We start from the raw sequence: 20,388 nt of genomic DNA, 5'->3' as shown, positions 1-20,388 counted from the left end.
AGTGTAATGATAGTCCAAAAATAATGAGATTATGACGTTGGAAGCATGGTCATATTGAATCGACCCAATCTTGTCTGTTATGAATTGAGTTAATATCGTATATAATGAATTGTAATAACACAGAGTGTTAGCATATCATAGTCACTTCTTACCTTATGGTAGGCTTTGGGGTTGCTCAAACGTCACCTGTAACACAGTGATCATAACGACAAGTTATATGTTCATCGAAAAGTTTGACAAGGGACTAGATAGCTCAAGAGTGGGATTTGCTCCTCCGATGAAGAAGAGATATTCTTAGGGCCCTCTCAGTGTGAAGCAATTCATCATCGTCTGGCCAGACACAGGTGACTACATCACGGGGATGAAAGAACACGATAACAAAACCGGTAATGTGGATTTCGGTATAGTGAGCATAGTGATGACTCAGGAGGATACCGATGTATCCTGGTTTCTGTGATGTATCGCAAAGCAAAGGGAACATCACATTATAACCAAAGGTTCACTCGAATATCATTTGTGTAATCATAGGGATCGATATGGACCACCACGGTTTCACTGTCGGTCATTGAACGAGCGCTTTTGTTCATGACTGTGAGTTACCAAACCTACGAGGTGATACGTCTCCAACGTATCTATAATTTTTTATTGTTCCATGCTATTATATTATCTATTTTGGATGTTTTATATGCATTAATATGCTATTTTATATGATTTTTGGGACTAACCTATTAACCTAGAGCCTAGTGCCAGTTTCTATTTTTTTCCTTGTTTTAGAGTTTCGCAGAAAAGGAATACCAAACGGAGTCCAAACGGAATACCACTTTCGCGATGATATTTCATGGACCAGAATACACCCAGGAGACTTGGAGTGCAAGTCAGAAGAGCCATGACGCGGCCACAGGGGTGGAGGGTTTGCCGAGGGGGTGGGGTGCGCCCCCAACCTTTGTTGGCTCCTCAGTGACCTTCTAACCTAGATCTTCCTCCTATATATACTCTTATATCCCAAAAACTTCCAGGGGAGCCACGAAACCACTTTTCCACCGTCGCAACCTTTTGTACCCGTGAGATCCCATCTTGGGGCATTTTCCGGCATCCTGCCGGAGGGGGATTCGATCATGGAGGGCTTCTACATCAACACCATTGCCTCTCTGATGAAGTGTGAGTAGTTTACCACAGACCTACGGGTCCATAGCTAGTAGCTAGATTTCTTCATCTCTCTCTTTAATTCTTAATACCATCTTCTCCTCGATGTTCTTGGAGATCTATTCGATGTAATACTCCTTTGCGGTGTGTTTGCCGAGATCCGATGAATTGTGGATTTATGATCAGCCTATCTATGAATATTATTTGAATCTCCTCTGAATTCTTATATGCATGATTTTATATCTTTGCAAGTCTCTTCGAACTATTGATTTGGTTTGGCCAACTAGATTGGTTTTTCTTGCAATGGGAGAAGTGCTTAGCTTTGGGTTCAATCTTGTGGTGCTCGATCCTAGTGACAGAAGGGGAACCGACATATATTGTATTGTTTCCATCGAGGATAACACGATGGGGTTTTCATCATATTGCTTGAGTTAATCCCGCTACATCTTGTCATCTTAATTAATGCATTACTCTGTTCTTATGAACTTAATACTCTAGATGCAGGCAGGAGTCGTTCGATTTGTGGAGTAATAGTAATAGATGCAGAATCATTTCGGTCTACTTGACACGGACGTGATGCCTATATTCATGATCATTGCCTTAGATATCGTCATAACTTTGTGCTTTTCTATCAATTGCTCGGTAGTAATTTGTTCACCCACCATAATAATTCCTTTCTTGAGAGAAGCCTCTAGTGAAACCTATGGCCCCAATTCTAGTTTCCTATTACGTTCTTTTGCAATCTTTTACTTTCCGTTCCATAAACCAAAAATACCAAAAATGTTACTTTACAATTTATCCATCTCTATCAGATCTCACTTTGCGAATAACCGGGGAAGGGATTGATAACCGCTTTGTCGCATTGGTTGCAAGTTGGTGTTTGTTTGTGCAGGGAAATACTTATGCTACTTTCCTGCATCACCCTTTCCTCTTTAAGGGAAAAACCAACACAAGCTTAAGAGGTAGCAAGAAGGATTTCTGGCACCGTTGTCGGGGAGATCTACGCTAAGCCAAGACATACCAAGTGCCCATCATAAACTCTCATCTGTCGCATTACATTATTCGCCATTCGCCTCCCGTTTTCCTCTCCCCCACTTCTAAAACAATTTTCGAAAAGATTCGCCTTTTGTTCGCCTCTCTTCCATTCGTCTTCTTCATTTGCTTTTTGTGTGCTTGTGTGTTGGATTTGCTTTCTCACTATGGCTCAAGATAATACCAAATTGTGTGACTTTTCCAATACCAACAACAATGATTTTATTAGCACTCCGGTTGCAGCCGATGCTAACGTGGAATCTTGTGAAATTAATACCGCTTTGTTGTATCTTGTTATGAAAGATCAATTTTCCGGCCTTCGCAATGAAGATGTCGCATCCCATCTTAATAATTTCATTGATTTGTGCGATATGCAAAAAAAAGATGTGGATAATGATATTGTTAAGTTGAAGCTATTTCCGTTCTCACTCACTTAGGGATCGCGCTAAAACTTGGTTATCATATTTGCCTAAAAAGAGTATTGATTCATGGAATAAGTGTAAACATGCTTTTATTTCCAAGTACTTTCCTCGCGCTAAGATCATCTCCCTTAGGAACGATATTATGAATTTTAAGCAACTTGATCATGAACATGTTGCACAATCTTGAGAGAGGATGAAATTGATGATTAGAAATTCTCTACTCATGGTTTGAATTTGTGGATGATTATACAAAACTTTTATGCTGGATTGAATTTTGCTTCTAGAAATCTTTTAGATTCGGCCGCGGGAGGCACTTTTATGGAAATTACTTTAGGAGAATCTACTAAACTCCTAGATAATATTATGGTTAATTATTCTTAATGGCATACCAAAAGATCTTCCACTAGTAAAAAGGTGCATGCGATTGGAAAAATTAATGTTTTGAGTGGAAAGATGGATGAGCTTATGAAATAGTTTGCTAATAAGAGTGCTCCTATTTATCCTAATGATATGCCTTTGTCTACTTTGATTGAAAACAATAATGAATCTGTGGATGTGAATTTTGTTGGTAGGAACAATTTTGGTAATAACGCATATAGAGGTAATTTTAATCCTAGGCCGTTTCCTAGTAATTCATCTAATAATTATGGTAATTCATACAACAATTCATATGGAAATTATAATAAGATGCCCTCTGATTTTGAGAATATTTTTAAAGAATTTATTAGTTTGCAAAAGAATTTCAATGCTTTGATTGAAGAAAAATTGCTTAAGATTGATGATTTGGCTAGAAACGTGGATATAATTTCTCTTGATGTTGATTCTTTGAAACTTAGATCTATTCCACCTAAGCATGATATCAATGAGTCTCTCAAAGCCAAGATAATTTCCATTGATGAGTGCAAAGAAAGAACCTCTAAGATGGGTGCTAAGAAAGATTGGTTTATAAAAGCGTGTTCTTCTAGTTTCCGTGAAAATGATGATGAAAATCTTGAAGTGATTGATGTGACTCCTATTGAATCTTTTTTCCAATGTTAATCTTGATAAAGATGGGACTGGAGATGAGTCAACTTTAGTTAGAAGGCGTCCCAATGATTCGGAGTTTTTAGATCTTGATGCAAAAATTGATAAAAGTGGGGTTGGAGAGGTCAAAACTTTAAGTAGCAATGAACCCACTCTTTTGGATTTCAAGGAATTTAATTATGATAATTGTTATTTAATAGATTGTATTTACTTGTTGCAATCCATGTTTAATTCACCTCATGCTTATAATCAAAATAAAGCTTTTACTAAACATATCATTGATGCTATGATGAAATCTTTTGAAGAAAAGCTAGAATTGGATGTTTCTATCCCTAGAAAACTTTATGATGAGTGGGAAACTACTATTAATACTAATATGAAAGATTATGAATGCTATGCTTTGTGTGATTTGGGTGCTACTGTTTCCACGATTCCGAAAACTTTATGTGATGTGTTAGGTTTCCGTGAATTTGATGATTGTTCTTTAAATTTGCATCTTGCAGATTCCACTATTAAGAAACCTATGGGAAGAATTAATGATGTTCTTATTGTTGCTAATAGGAATTATGTGCCCGTAGATTTCATTGTTCTTGATATAGATTGCAATCCTACATGTCCTATTATTCTTGGTAGACCTTTCCTTAGAACGATTGGTGCAATTATTGATATGAAAGACGGAAACATTACATTTTAATTTCCATTAAGGAAAGGCATGGAACACTTCCATAGAAATAAAATTAAATTGCCTTATGAATCTATTTTGAGAGCCACTTATGGATTGCATGCCAAAGATGATCATACTTAGATCTATTTGTGTTTTTATGCCTAGCAAGGGGCGTTAAACAATAGCGCTTATTGGGAGGCAACCCAATTTTATTTTTGTTCTTGCTTTTTTAGGTCCCGTTTTCCAATAAATATTTCTTCTAGCCTCTGGTTAGATGTGGTTTTATGTTTTATTTAGTGTTTGTGCCAAGTAAGACCTTTGGGATAGCTTACGGTGATAGTTGATTTGATCCTACTGAACAACAGAAACTTTTGCACCCAGGAGATTAGTTTTAATGTTTTATAGAAGCGCAATAAAATACTGATTCATTCTGCATAGGATTAATAAAAAAATTATCTAGTACTTGCTAATTTCTTAGGATTTTTGACGTTACATAAGTATTCGAAATATCCAGATTACTACAGAATGTTCTGTTTTTGACAGATTCTGTTTTTTGTTTGTTGTTTGCTTATTTTGATGCATCTATTGCTAGTATCAGGGGGTATGAAACATGGAAAAGTTGGAATTCATTAGATATTACACCAATATAAATAAATAATGAGTTCACAATAGTACCAAAAGTGGTGATTTATTTTCTTATACTAACGGAGCTTACGAGATCTTTGTTGGAGTTTTGTGTTGTGAAGTTTTCAAGTTTTGGGAAAGGATTTGATGGACTATGGAATAAGGAGTGGCAAGAGCCTAAGATTGGGGATGCCCAAGGCACCCCAAGGTAATATTCAAGGATGTCAAAAAGCCTAAGCTTGGGGATGCCCCGGGAAGGCATCCCCTCTTTCGTGTTCGTCTATCGGTAACTATACTTGAGGCTATATTTTTACCACATGATATGTGTTTTGCTTGGAGCGTCTTATATGATTTGAGTCTTTTCGTTTTATTTTTCCACAATCATCCTTGCTGTACACACCTTTTGGGAGAGACCCGCATAGATCGTGATTTATTAAATTACTCTATGTGCTTTACTTATATCTTTTGAGCTAGGCAATTTTGCGTTAGTGCTTCACTTATATCTTTTTAGAGCACGGCGGTGGTTTTACTTTATAGAAATTGATGAACTCTCGTAATTCACTTATATTATTTTGATAGTCTTTAGAACAGCATGTTAATTTGCTTTGTTTATAAAATTAGTCCTAATATGATAGGCATCCAAGAGGAATATAATAAAAACTTTCATATAAAGTCCATTGAATACTATGAGAAGTTTGATTCCTTATGATTGTTTTGAGATATGAAGATGGTGATATTAGAGTCATGCTAGTAAGTAGTTGTGAATTTGAGAAATACTTGTGTTAAAGTTTGTGAGTCCTGTAGCATGCACGTATGGTGAACCGTTATGTGATGAAGTCGGAGCATGATTTATTTATTGATTGTCTTCCTTATGAGTGGCGGTCGGGGACGAGCGATGGTCTTTTCCTACCAATCTATCCCCCTAGGAGCATGCGCATAGTACTTTTTTTCGATGACTAATAGATTTTTGCAATAAGTATGTGAGTTCTTTATGACTAATGTTGAGTCCATGGATTATACGCACTCTCACCTTTCCGCCATTGCTAGCCTCTCTAGTACCACGCAACATTCGCCGGTACCATAAACCCACCACATATCCTTCCTCAAAACAGCCACCATACCTACCTATTATGGCATTTCCATAGCCATTCCAAGATATATTGACATGCAACTTTCCACCGTTTCGTTTATTATGACACGCTCCATCATTGTCATATTGCTTTGTATGATCATGTAGTTGACATCATATTTGTGGCAAAGCCACCTTTCATAGTTCTTTCATACATGTCACTCTTGATTCATTGCACATCCCGGTACACCGCCGGAGGCATTCATATAGAGTCATATTTTGTTCTAAGTATCGAGTTGTAATCTTTGAGTTGTAAGTAAATAAAAGTGTGATGGTCTTCATTATTAGAGCATTGTCCCATGTGAGGAAAGGATGATGGAGACTATGATTCCCCCACAAGTCAGGATGAGACTCGGGAGGGAAAAAATAGTCCACAAATGAGAGAAGGCCCAGATATAAAAAAATGAGAGAAAAGAGAGAAGGGGCAATGTTACTACCTTTTTACCACACTTGTGCTTCAAAGTAGCACCATGATCTTCATGATAAAGAGTCTCCTATGATATCACTTTCATATACTAGTGGGAATTTTCATTATAGAACTTGGCTTGTATATTCCAATGATGGGCTTCCTCAAAATGCCCCAGGTCTTCGTGAGCAAGCGAGTTGGATGCACACCCACTTAGTTTTCTTTTTGAGCTTTCATAAACTTATAGCTCTAGTGCATCCGTTGCATAGCAATCCCTACTCACTCACATTGATAGCCCGTTGATACGCCTAGTTGATGTGAGACTATCTTCTTGTTTTTGTCTTCTCCACAACCACCATCTATTCCACCTATAGTGCTATGTCCATGGCTCATGCTCATGTATTGCGTGAAAGTTGAAAAGTTTTGAGAACACCGAAAGCATGAAACAATTGCTTGACTTGTCACCGGGGTTGTGCATGATTTGAATATTTTTTGTGATGTAGATGGAGCATAGCTAGACTATATGATTTCGTAGGGATAAGCTTTCTTTGGCCATGTTATTTTGAGAAGACATAATTATTTTGTTAGTATGCTTGAAGTATTATTGTTTTTATGTCAATATTAAACTTTTGTTTTGAATCTTACGCATCTAAACATTCAGGCCACAATAAAGAGAATTACATGGATAAATATGTTACGTAGCATTCCACATCAAAAAATTTGTTTTTATCATTTATCTACTCGAGGATGAGCGAGAATTAAGCTTGGGGATGCTTGATATGTCTCCAACGTATCTATAATTTTTGATTGTTCCATGCTATTATATTATCTATTTTGGTTGTTTTATATGCATTAATATGCTATTTTATATGATTTTTGGGACTAACCTATTAACCTAGAGCCAAGTGCCAGTTTTTCGCTTGTTTTAGAGTTTCCCAGAAAAGGAATACCAAACGGAGTCCAAATGGAATAAAACTTTTACGAGGATTTTTCTTGGACTAGAAGACACCTAGGAGACTGGAGTGCAAGTCAGAAGAGCCATGAGGTGGCCACAAGGGTGGAGGCCGTGCCCCCCAACCTTGTGCACCCCTCAGTGACCTCCTGACCTAGATCTTCCTCCTATATATAGTCTTATACCCCAAAAACTTCCAGGGGAGCCACGGAACCACTTTTCCACCGCAACAGCCTTCTATACCTGTGAGATACCATCTTTGGGCCTTTTACATCAACACCATTGCCTCTCCGATGAAGTGTGAGTAGATTACCACAGACCTACGGGTCCATAGCTAGTAGCTAGATGGCTTCTTCTCTCTCTTTGATTCTCAATACCATGTTCTCCTTGATGTTCTTGGAGATCTAGTCGATGTAATACTCTTTTGTGGTGTGTTTGCCGAGATCCGATGAATTGTGGATTTATGATCATCTTATCTATGAATATTATTTGAATCTCCTCTGATTCTTATATGCATGATTTGATATCTTTGCAAGTCTCTTCGAAATATCAATTTGGTTTGGCCAACTAGATTGGTTTTTCTTGCAATGGGAGAAGTGCTTAGCTTTGGGTTCAATCTTGCGGTGCTCAATCCTTGTGACAGAAGTGGAACTTGCACGCATTGTATTGTTGCCATCAAGGATAACAAGATGGGGTTTTCATCATATTGCTTGAGTTAATCCCGCTACATCATGTCATCTTACTTAATGCATTACTATGTTCTTATGATCTTAATACTCTAGATGCAGGCATGAGTCGGTCGATGTGTGGAGTAATAGTAGTAGATGCAGAATCGTTTCGGTCTACTTGACATGGATGTGATGCCTATATTCATGGTCATTGCCTTAGATATTGTCATAACTTTGCGCTTTTCTATCAGTTGCTCGGCAGTAATTTGTTCACCCACCGTAATAATCCCTTTCTTGAGAAAAGCCTCTAGTGAAACCTATGGCCCCCGGGTCTATTTTCCATCATATAAGTTTGTGATCTACAATTCTAGTTTCCTATTGACTTTCTTTTGCAATCTTTTACTTTATGTTCCATAAACCAAAAATACCAAAAATATTACTTTACCGTTTATCCATCTCTATCAGATCTCACTTTGTGAATAACCATGAAGGGATTGACAACCCCTTTGCCGCATTGGTTGCAAGTTGGTGTTTGTTTGTGGAGGTATTCGATGGCTTGTCGCGTTGTCTCCTACTGGATTGATACCTTGGTTCTCAAAAGTGAGGGAAATACTAACGCTACTTTGCTGCACCACCCTTTTCTCTTCAAGGGAAAACCCAATGCAAGCTCAAGAGGTAGCACGGGGTCACATGCTTAAGGCAATCATGATTTTTTGAGTGTTAGTAGGACGTGAGTGGTGAGAATATATTTGTGAAATTGTTTCATTAACATACAGAATAGTTCTGAGAGGATCTGGAAGCGTTTCAGGGTAACCCGAAGGGTTTTGGTGAATACCGGGTAATTCTGGTATTACCGATATATTATATATAGATGGAAAATGTTTCCCGAGATGTTAAATTAAATATAAAATGTTCTAGAAGTATTTAGAACAATTTATATTTAACTTAAATATAAACAGGCAAAAAAGGCGAAGAGGTGGAAGGTAACTTGGGCCAAAAAGGCCCAAGTGGGAAAGTGCCTCCTTCCCTAAGGAAGGAGGCCAAACTAGGAGAGGGGGAGGAGTCAGACTCCTCCTCCCTTGGCCGTCACACCAAGTAGGGGGTTTCCCTCCTTGGTGGAAACCCTCCCTCTCCCTCTAACCTATATATACTAGGGGATTTTGCTCTTTTGGATATACAGGTTTTGGAGCCTCCTCTAGTTCTTCTAGTTGGTCCTAATCGACTATTTAGAGCTAGGCTAATCCTCTTGTCCTCATAATTATAAACCATGTGTAGTTCTAATATCCTCCCACTGATTCTTCAGCGATGATTAGCTCTGGACGGCGCAGCGCTGCCGGATCATAAAGGATGCACACTTGCAACCAAGTAGAAAGGTCGTGCTTTCGGTCTTCGGTTCGAGCGACTGTTCATGGGCAGTATGAGGGATCATTCATCAATGGTTCGAGGGAATCCAAGTATGATCTACACCGACACGTTCTTCTTCCTCTGAAACTCGGTGACGGTAATGATCATGATCCCAACCTGTTATGCATCTTCATATTGATCTTGGGTGATCGTAGGCGTTATTTTTTTGTTTTGTACTATGTTTCCCAAGAGTGCATCATAGCATTTATATGAGCAGGTGGAGGTTGAAATCTAGATTACATTTGACTATGAGGGTTTATGTTCTTGCTATGCTTCCCTCGAGTGTTGCTTTGGTTCAATTCATCAACGACATGGTGTCGTTTTTACAAGGTTCTGAAAATTGATCGGCTCTGGCTGTCAACGATCTGCTAACAGTTCATTGGGCATAACAATAGTTGAGAATAGTGAAAGGTCGGGCACACAAGAGGGTGCTAAAGATAGATGATCTTCTAGGGGGTCATGCGTATTTGACCAAGTTTAGTGTGGGGCTAGAGATTTTTTTAATTAAGTCCCTTGTTTCACACACACCGAAACTTAATCTAGCATCAAGAATCATCGCCTAAATCGTGTACGTATGTACCTAGTATTACTTGTTAAAACTGGTTAATCGCATAACTAATTTTTTGCTAAAACCGAGTAGAGGACGGCTAACTTGGTTTTGCAGGGTTTGCATATGATGCCGTATAGCCATCATCGTGATAATGAGTTTTTGTATGAGATGATTATATGTTGTAATGTTAAGTGGCATGCGTGTCACGACATAGCCATGGGATTTCCACTTTAATGTAAATAGCATAGAGATAGCCTATAGGTTATAGGCAACGATGGCAACTGTCGTGGACTTAACACGGCAGATGCCCTAGAAAAAGGACTTAGGTGTGGAGCCATCGCAACTAGGTTAGCTTGAAGGAGTTAGATGAGACAAAGGACATAGAGAGTTTACCCAGGTCCGGCCCCTCTCAATGAGGTAAAAGCCTACTCCTGCTTTAGGTTGTATTGCTTAGGTTTCGATTACCAGGGAGCGAATACGCTTGGCCTAGTTCTTGATCGATTGTTTCTTGAGTTAACCCGCCGCCGGGTGACCCCTTTATATATTGGTTGATGCCCGACAGCTTATAGAGTCCCGACAGGCTCACAAAAATGTCATCGACTCAGTTTTTAACTAAGCTTGCCTTACAAAACAAGTTAAACGTATGGGGGCTCATCCCTTTGGACCTCAAGTCGCCTCTGGGTCTTGGGCCTTCCATAGGCCTGCTTCATGAACCACCATCTTCATATCTTCTTGGACCTTATCGGGCTTCTTGATGTTTAAGCCGCCAGTGGCGTGACCCGGCCCCTCCTGGGCGGGTCATACCCAGTAGTTATATCCTCAACATTAGGCCCCAGGTTGATTTGAACTTGTTCACATCAATCTTCACTACTTGACTTAGCAGAATCTCCCATCGTCAATTCTTCATGAACTTGCTATAACCTGCCATGACATCACCTCACAGAACCGCGGTGACCCGCCCGGACATCAGGCGCATTAACTACGCACAAAGCCGAGGATATCTCAACAGATCCTTATGTTAATGAACCTACAAAAATCGAGGCGTCCTTATAGCCACATAATCATTTTTGGCCTCCTCGATTCCTGTGCATGCCATCTATTCACTTCCTTATAAATAGGGACAAGGGGTCTTTCTTTTCACTTTTACCCTGCCCCCTCGCCTTCGTCTTCCTCCTTGCAACGCTTCTGCGAGCCCAACCTCCGTCACTGTCGACCTTCGTCAACCGCATTAACTCTAGCCGCTGCATGAACCTGAACGGACCAGAAAACTACGGCGCACCTTCGCTGTTCAGCAGCGTCAGTAAGTACTCCTCTTTCCATATAATAGATCTAGATTAGGGTTTCCATTGTTCATCGGTGTTCTTCACTGATCACGTAGTTTGATCTGAACATGATATTGAAGTCGAGCGGCAGTAGTTTAGGACCCCTTACCAATCACAGAAGATACTTTTTCTGTATAAGATCCCATCTGAGCACATGAGTTCTTCCGCTGCCACGACCTGAGGTTCAAATTTTAGTTTCTTCTCTGAACTGTTGTAGATCCAAAACAATAGAACTAATATGTGAAACCTTTTTGTCCACCACTTAGTAAAATTTCACTCGTAGATCTTTCGCACTGCAATCGTGCGGGCGGCTTATGCGATAAGCCGTAACCCTCTATATAGCATTAGTCCCCTTCTTAAGCCACTAGCATATGTTCACAATCTGTATAACCCCGCATCGTCTTCCGGTTGAACCATACTAACCTCTATAGCACTTATTCTTCTGTGTATAACTTACCCTTGCATAATACACTTACTTTCTGATCACTGGCCGACTTAATACCATAACCTTACTCCAGCAATATTTTCCTTTTAGGCTTCCATCAACAAAATGACTAAAGCTGTTACCTCATGCACCTGGGTTGCCTCCCGGGTTACCGAGAAGACGCTGAATGAGCATGTTCAGGTGGGCGTCTTAGCGGCAAAGAACGTCATTCACTGGAGAGTCCTAGGAATTGAGAACACCCCTGACCCAAAAGAAGGCGAAGTTATAGTTTTTACTGATCACATGCTCTGGGGGTTCACTCCACCCGGCTCAAAATTCTTTCGTGATGTCTTGCACTTCTTCCAACTCCATCCACAAGATATCGGGCCCAACTCTGTTTCAAACATTTGCAACTTCCATGTTTTTTGTGAAGTGTATCTCCGGCAGGAGCCCACTATCGAATTGTTCAGGGAATTCTATTACCTAAACCGCCAGACCGAGTTCACGTACATGCCCAGCTTAGAACTAGGGGGCATTTCAATTCAGAGGCGGAAAGAGGCCACATTTCCTTCTGCTACACCTCCCAACCATCCTAAGGACTGGAACCAGACTTGGTTCTATTGCAAATACACCTCCCAGAAGGTAAAAATCCTCTGCAGGGTTACTATGAAAGCTGGCTTAGCAATAGACATCCTCTCCCAGAGCGGATCAGCACAGAAGAATGGGTGAAATATATTCCCATATTTTGAAAGATCAGAGCCTTGATGGCCAATGGATTAACTGGAGTCAATCTGGTTCGTTGCTGGGTCACATGGAGGATCTTGCCCTTAAGCCGCAGATCCGGCTTGATGTGTGAATATACCAGCGATGTCAAAGATCCGCTGCGTTACTCTCCAATCCGTCAATATAAGAAGATCAATGATATGACCAAGACTCTGCTCAACGAAAGCCTAGAGACTTGTAGCAAAGTGGGACTAAACCCCTTCTTCACCCTCAACAAGCCGTCGGCTGTAAGTATTTTTCTAGCAACTTTCACTAACTCATTATTTATCAATTTGCCTTCTCATTATTACTTGAATTTTTGTAGGATGACTCCCCCTTTTTGAGTAAGATGCTTCAGGATAAACTGGCCAAGAAAACTAGGACAAAGAATAAGGCTCCCAAAAAGCCTGCCATGAAGAAAATGAACACCACAGAGCTATTTGCTTTGAATGACAACGAGTTGGAGGTAGAACTTGACTCCCTTGGCCATTTCTTTATACACCTTATTGATGATGAAAACTCTCAGGATGACGCGGAAGGAAGTCAGACAAATGTTGAAGAGGTAACTATCCTTTCCTTCGACTCAGAACCTCTGACAAGACAGAAAGTTCGTCAAGCGAGCCAGAAATCTTGAAGAGGAATTGAGTATCGGTTGTGTGCCGGCCATGAAGATCGCGGCCCTGTTCAGCGGCTCATAGGGGTCTCGAATACTGTTGTCATCCGAATAGCCCCCAAGCCCACCATCTTGCAATTGATACATCAAATTGGTCTCACTAGTTGAAGACTCATGATCAGAGTAGATGGCCGTCTCTCCATCGGATACAAATCCTTCCTCAAGATCCGCCCCATGGATAAAACCAGCAAAGGCGTGCTTCACAGTGGCTTGAACTTTGGAGGGTCATGTGCGCTAAGCCATCTCGACGATGTTGGCAGGTGTCTGGCTCAGGCCCCCACTCGCCGATCTTGCCGATGAAGACGTGGATTTCGCTGAAGGGGACCCAGTACACGTACTCCATTGAGCCAGCCTCGGGGCCAAGCCAGCATCATCAATGTAGAGTTTGCCATGGTGGCTTTTGGTCATTCGGCCTATGGCGTATCCCTTGATCCCTGCGAAGTTGCCCGTCAAGAACTCGGAACCACCGTGCTCTGGCCCCATGGTGGGCGCCAACTGTCGTGGACTTAACACGACAGATCCCTAGCAAAATGACTTAGGTGTGGAGCCATCACAACTAGGTTAGCTTGAAGGGGTTAAATGAGACAAAGGACATAGAGAGTTTACCCAGGTTCGGCCCCTCTCAACGAGGTAGAAGCCTACTCCTGCTTTAGGTTGTATTGCTTGGGTTTCGATTGCCAGGGAGCGAATACGCTTGGCCTAGTTCTCGATCGATTGTTTCTTGTGTTAACCTGCCGGCGGGTCACCCCTTTATATATAGGTTGATGTCCGGTGGTGTACAGAGTCCCTGCCGTGTCGGATCATAGGTTCTGGCAAAACCCTTAAGGTTCAAACACTGGGGTGCGTGCGAAGATTTCCTCCCGACCGATCCGCGTCCTTACTAGGCTACGAATTCACGGCCTAGATCGATGAACTCGCGACACAAAGACACAAGATTTATACTGGTTCAGGCCACCGTTGCAGTGTAATACCCTACTCCAGTGTGGTGGTGGTGGATTGCCTCTTGGGCTGATGAAGAACAGTACAAGGGGAAGAACAGCCTCCTGAGGTGCGGTGTTCTTGTGCTTGGTGGGTGTGTGGACAGGATGTGGTGTCTCTAATCTGTGGTCAGGTCGATCTCCTAGCTACGGTGGTGTCTAGCTCTATTTATAGTGGCCCTGGTCCTCTCCCCAAATATTGAGCGAGATAGGATCCAACAACGGCCAATTTGAAAGGGGACAGCTAGTACAAGCTATCCTGACAAAAGTGGTCTTCGCTTGCAAAAGGCTCCGGTGATGACGTCATCTTGGGCTCCACGGTGACCTCCTCCTGCCGTCCTTCTGGTCTTGGTCTCGTTGCACCAATGTGGAAACCTTTTCTTGATGCCTCGGTACTCTACGCATGCGCTTTCCCCCTTAGCACCAAAGGGGAAACAAGGACACTGCACACACTCGCGCCCGCCTGGTCTCGATCGTCATGGCTCATGTCACAAGAACCTCGTGAGGTTTGCCTGGCCTTGAACTCTTCGCCCCTCACGAGCCAGCCTGGTGAGGCCGCCCCTGAGGAGGTCTTGTGTCGTCCGCCTCGCGAGGCTTGGCCCCTCGCGAGGGTCTTGGTTTCTTGTTGATGAAGATGGGCCGTACAGGCCTGCCAGGAAAGCCACACCATGGGCCGTAGGCAGGCAAGTCTGGGGACCCCCATTCCCAGGACGCCGACAGTAGCCCCTGGGCCCAAGGCACGCTCGTTCTTGGCTTCGAGGCGAAGCCAAGGGCCAAGTGCGGAGCGTCGCGGGCCCCAATAGCCTGTGGCCTTGGTCGATGCATGGCGGTTGATTGGATGTGGGCGTCTCCGCTTCCCCATGCTGCCTCGGCAACTTCCTGACTTGACAAGTCCTTGCGACATGCAAGGAAGACCATCATTACTTGTGATCATGGGGGACGCCGATTGGCCTTCTCCTGGTATAAATGGGAGGGGGGCGGAGCCACCGTCGCCATTATTTCCTCTGCCTCTCCCACTTCTTCTTCTCCCTTGCTCCTCTTGCTTGCGTAGACATGGCACCGATCCAGAGGTTCTCGACCGCAGAGAAGGGCAAGTCTCCCCTCGACGAGCCCGAGCTGCTCCCGCCGAAGAAGAAGAGGTCCCATCACCGCGAGATAGTAGTGAGGCCGGTGGTGTCGCAGCCTTGGTATGAGGGGCCGCCTCCTAGGTATCCACTGCCCTTGTACGCTCAAGCCGACGATTCTGGGGAAGGAGTAGCGAGCGGCGCCGCCCGCATTAGGGTCGTGGTCGCCGAGCTGCTGAGGCGCACGCCACTGCCCCAGGGGTCCATGCCTCGGGCTCTTCGCGTGAGTTCGTGCTGTGGGCGGTGATGCCCCCAAGCACATGGATATGCCTCCCGCCGTTCTTCACCGCTGAGGTGCCGCCGCGGGGTGTTCACGAACTTTGGCTGCAGCATGCTGACTGCGACGCCCCAGCGACCGGAGCAGAGATTGGAACCGTCGCCTCCGGGAAGATCTTCATGACCCGAGGATGGGGCGAGATAGCCCGAGTCTGCCGCACGGAGGGCGCCCTCACGATCCACTTCGAGTACGATGTCGCCTCCGTGCTGTTCTTCAAGGTCTTCAATGAGGAAGGCCACCGCCTAAAGTGCTGCCCCGGAGGAGGTCACCAGGACGATGCTGCGGCGGGCACAGGGCCCGCCACTGGTCCTGCCTGCAGCTCCTCTAGCGACAGCGGCAACTCGTGGTGGTCCAGTGAGTCTCCTGAGCTCTTGGAGTCTCCGGAGATGAGTGACAACAGCTACATGCCCCCAAGCTCCCACCGAGCCCGGAGCAGGGCGGCGGCGTCCAGCCACCGTCGCCGCTGATCTGGATGGGGTTGGCACCGGCCTCACGTGGCTCACTATTGATGATGGCGTCGGTGACATCTGTCGCACATAGATAGATCCCCTAGGAGTTGCTTCCCTTTTGTTCCCTGCGAGGAATTGAATGAACCCCACAGGGGTGTGTAAAGTGTCTGCAATGCTTTCTGCTGATATTATCCTTGTTATGAAATTGTGTGGGCGCATATCCTGCTGAGGCTCGGCCTCCCCTTTCCAATCTTATGGCAACTTGATGCTCTATGTTGATAGGTCCTGGTCCCCAGGCAGGCTGCAGCCATCGATGGTATGCCAGGTCGCGGGCCATGGTCAAGGCCAGGAGGTGAGCGGCCCGAGGTCCAGTAAGAGCTCCTGAGGTGTGATGCTCAAGAGGTCCCCTTTAGTAAGCAAGCAACTACCTTAGGATGGGAAAGGAAGAGAGCATCGCCAGAGTAAGGCAACGAAGGGTGCGAGGCTCATTCCGGCTCGCTCTCCCCTTTCTATCCTCGTGACGGCTTGATGCTTTACGCCGACAGTTCCCGGTCCCCAAGCAGGCTGCAGCCGTCGCTGGTATGCTAGGTCGCGATGCCATGGTGAAGGCCAGGAGGTGAGCGGCCCGAGGTCTCGTAAGAGCTCCTGAGACGCGATGCTCTGGAGGTCCCCTTTAGCGCTCAAGCGGTCATCGAGAGGTAAGAAAGGGAGGCGACGTTGCCGTAACGGGACTACCACGAGCGAAGGTCTCGTGTCGTGGCGACTGGTGGATCCCGAGCATGAACTTATCTGGTCTGTCTGGAGTCGGCCCCTCACGACGCACCAGGTTCATGTGTCGGTCACTGTAGGCCAGGCCCGTGCGAGTCTCCCCCTCTCCTCCACGTCCTTCTTGGTGCTCTGCGTCCTCAGGTCCCGGCCCTCGAGCGAGCTCAGCTGTCGCTGGTATGCCAGGTCGCATGCCATGGTCAAGGCCAGGGCGTGAGGGCCGGAGAGCCAGTAAGATCTCCTGAGGCGCGATGCTCTGGAGCCCCCCTTTTAACGCGCAAGAGAATCGCATGAGAGAAGAGGGAGAGTACATGGTGCCGCCTGCTGTGGCCCTCGGGAAGTTCCTGCAAGTTAGCACGAGGAAGGGCACCGGTTGCCTTGGTGATCGCTTGCTTGCTTCTGGTGCTGGCGAGGGGACTCCCTACTATGGAGAGCCCCCGGGGCGTGTACAGCCCCACCCTGACACGTGGCTGGCACGGTAGGGTTAGGTGAGGTGTGTCTGGGCACTCGCGAGCCAACGCGGGACTCACGAGGCCCTACCTCAAGGCCGGTTGTGCCTGGTCTTGATTCTTGTTTGTTGTCTTGGTCCTACGAGATGATTAGACAAAGCAAAGGGTCCTGAAGAAGGGTGGCCAGCGCGCGGCCCCCGCAGTGGGTAACAATCAAGCAGGTGATAGCCATAGATAGATTAAGCATGGAAAGCATACTGGCTTAAGTAAATGCAGGGCAGATACATGCCACTGGGTCCGGCCCGAGCGGCTTGGGGATGATGCAGCGCGAGGGGCGCCCCCAACAGGGTAAGCTAAAGGCATAAACGAGGAAAGATAAATGCCATGGGGACGGACCCACACGGCCTGGGAATGATGTAGCCCTAGGGGCACTCCCAGCTGAACAAACTTGGAAAATGTCACATGATTCTGTTGATGAAGGAGGGTTGGGGTAGCTGAAGGTACGCGGCGAGGGGGTTGCTCCTCATGAGCCACCGGGGCCCTGAGCCTCGGGAGGCTCTGGGGGTCAAGGGGGTTCCTTGAGGACCGTCTTGATCTTCGTCAGCACAACGTGGTGCCTGGCCTCCTGAGCCGCCAGAATGCTCCACATGTTGTGTTGATAGGAGGTCGCCACGCTCGGCAGGCCAAAAGGCATGCGAACATAGCTGTGAGGTGGACCCTCGTAGTGTCCCACGCGTGAAGGCCAGAGAAGCTCCTGAGAGGCCGCTCGGTTGAGCCCTAGGACGTTGATGCTGACGTGCAGCTCGGCATCCTTGCCCGGATGGGGAGCTGCGCCTGGTGAGCGGTGGCCGCCGCGCATGGCCCTTGCGTCCTGTAGTTCCTGAGTGGTCTTGGTGATGAACTCCTGAATGGTGGGCACTCCTTGCCCTGTGTTCTCCTGAAGGAAACGTGCCGCGAAGCATGCTCCCAAGTGGTGCCCAAGCGCCTCCCTCGTGATGCTAGCAAGGTCTGAGGCCCTCCAGAAGAGAGCCCCCGAGCCCTTCCCGAGAGGGGCATTGGGCGCGCTTTCCTGTGTGATGGAGGGAGGCGCCCCATGCGGGCGCAGATCTGGACGAGGTGTTGCTTGCCTGAGGCCCTGCGTAGCTCAGCTGCTTCTTCTTCTTGGGGGTGGCCTCAGGAGGGTGCTCGCCCTGGCTGTCGGGGTCATCGATTCCTGCAGCTTGGAAGGCACGCTCGAGGGAGCACACCACGTCTCTTTCTTCGCACGGGACTGTGATGATTCCGCCGCTGCCCGGCATCTTGAGGACATTGTAGCCGTGATGGGTCACCGCCATGAACTTGGCTAGGGCTGGATACCCGAGGATGCCGTTGTATGGCAGGTGGATGTAGGAGACGTCGAAGTTGATGAGTTCAGTGCGGTAGTTGTTGCGTTCTCCAAAGGTGATGGGGAGGCAGACCTGCTCGATCGGGGTAGTAGAGCCGTCGGTCACTCCTGAGAAAGGCTTGGTAGGCTGAAGCTCGTCATACGGCAATTATCGGTTGTCGAACATGTCGCCGGACAGGACATTGAGCCCTGCGCCACCGTCGATGAGGGTATTGGTAACTTGCATGTTGCTGATGACTGGTGAACAAAGCATTGGGAGGACACCTGCAGTGGCCGCGCACTTGAGCTGATCTGCCGAACTGAACGTGATGGGGCACCTGGACCATCTGAGCGGGCGTGTGGCCTCGAGCTTGGGGAGAACTGCATTCACTTCACGAGCAAACTGTTTGAAGATACACTGCGAGGCTGGGGCTTGAGCTCCGCCCAAGATGCAGGCGACAGCGCGTGGCTCCTGGAAGCCCCCATCCCCCTCGTCTTGATGGTGGTCGTCATTCCTTCTTGGTAGTGGAGGTAGTGGAGGAAGGCCAGCGTTGCCTTGAGGACGAACCTCATGAGGCTGGTCCCTCCAGGCGCCCTCGCGAGGCTGATCCTGCCAGCGGTCCTCACGAGGCCGGTCGTGCCACTCCTGGCGCAGGCCACGGTCGTCCCAACGTCCGCCACCACGTCCTCCTCCTCGGCCGTAGCCCCGGTCACTGCCCTTGGGGCATCGATCGAAGCGTCCTTCACGGATGGCTCTGAGCTCTTGACAGTCGCTGGTGTTGTGGGAGTGCTGGTTGTGGAAGGCGCAGAATGGTCGGCTGCCCTTGGATGACTTTGGCTGGTCTCTGCCGCGCTTTGTGTCTGGTTATGGCCTGAGCACAGCAGCTCCCTTGCGCTTCACGTCCTTGGCCTTGGCTTTCTTTTCCTCTGGGTCCGCAGCAGGAAGATTGAGGAGGGAGAGCCGCCCCTCCTCTGCTCTTGCAAACTTGGTCGCAATGTTGAACAGCTCCAGGGTTGTGCACAGCTCCTCATGGATGGCGAGCTCCTCCTTCATCTTGACGTCGCAGACACCGTCGGAGAATGCTAAGATGATGGCTTTGTCGGTCACCTTGGGGATTTTGATGCGTGCGTTGTTGAAGCACTAGATGTACTTCTCAAAGGTCTCTCCTGGTTGTTGCTTGATGCGTCGCAGGTCACCAGCGACCGGGGGGCGGTCGCAAGTGCCCTGGAAGTTCGCGATGAAGCGGTTGCGCATCTCGTCCAAGGAGGAAATCGAGCCTGGAGGCAGGTTCAGGAGCCAGGAGCGGGGGCCATCTCTAAGTGCCATGGGAAACCAGTTCGCCATGACTTTCTCGTCGCCGCTGGCCACCTTGATGCTCAGCTCATAGAGCTGGAGGAACTCCACGGGGTCTGGGGTGCTGTCGTAGCGAGGAGGCAGATCCGGCTTGAATTTGCCCGGCCAGGCGACGCTACGCAGCTCCGGGGTGAAGGCGCGGCAGCCGACCTTGGTCACCGGGGCCCGCCTTGGAGGTGGAGCTTGGTCTTGGCATCCGCGCACTGCTGCAGCAAGCAATGCGGGGCCTTGCCACAACAAACGGTCCTGGCGCGGCGGTGCGAGGAGTGGTGGAGCATTGGCTTGTGGTCGAGGGACTTCTTGATAGCTTCCTTCTTCACGCGCGGGCGCCAGACGCGGTGGATCTCGCCGCGGAGCCGCAATCCTTGGCGCCAGGGCACCGTCTTGGTGCAGAGGTGGCGGAGGTGCTTCGTGGGCCGCATCACCCGTGGC

Source organism: Triticum aestivum, chromosome 1A, assembly GCF_018294505.1.
Source record: "Triticum aestivum cultivar Chinese Spring chromosome 1A, IWGSC CS RefSeq v2.1, whole genome shotgun sequence".
Taxonomy (NCBI): Eukaryota; Viridiplantae; Streptophyta; class Magnoliopsida; order Poales; family Poaceae; genus Triticum; species Triticum aestivum.
The sequence above is the reverse complement of the archived record's forward strand: the minus strand, read 5'-3'. Positions refer to the sequence as shown.